The following is a 664-nucleotide window of genomic DNA, read 5'->3' as shown; positions in this document are numbered from 1 at the left end:
GAAAACATATGGTATCTGTCCTTCTCTGCCTGATTTATTTCACTTAGCATAATAACCTCGAGTTCCATCCATGTTGCTACAAATGGCCAGATTTCATTCTTTCTCATTGCCATGTAGTATTCCATTGTATATATAACCCACATCTTCTTTTTTAATTTTTTTAATTTATTTTTTATTTTTATTATCTTTTNNTTCCCCCCTTCTTCTCCCTCATGGTCCTCCGTTAAGTTCCTCCTAATCCGCCCATATGTGCAAACATGATATTATTCCTNACGATCTGGTTAAAAGTGTTATTCATTTATCACAAATCCTTTGTTAATGAAATTTGAACTAACTGGGACATACTGTTCACCTGAAATCTCCCCAGTTTTTTCTTAGCTAAGAGAAGAAATTAAATTCTTGAAGCAGTGGTCCCAAGTCAAGATGGTATAGTGTTGTTAATGAACAGAGACTATTTGGGAGCCCAGGGAAGAAGGGAGGGAAAGTATAAGGAGAACAGACTTGCTGGGCTCACAGTTTTGCCTGAGGCTGGAATTTCACCCAAGTCAGGAAGTGAGTAATGATAAAGGGCAAGAATCTAGAGACCAAAGGAAAAGAGGGTGCATCTAGGGAATGCAGAGCAGAGAAGGTTAAAAAGGAAACTAGCCAAGAGGAAACTGAAGAT

Source organism: Crocuta crocuta, unplaced genomic scaffold (genome assembly GCF_008692635.1).
Source record: "Crocuta crocuta isolate KB4526 unplaced genomic scaffold, BGI_CrCroc_1.0 scaffold1070, whole genome shotgun sequence".
In the NCBI taxonomy this organism is placed as follows: Eukaryota; Metazoa; Chordata; class Mammalia; order Carnivora; family Hyaenidae; genus Crocuta; species Crocuta crocuta.
This window is presented reverse-complemented; position numbering follows the sequence as displayed.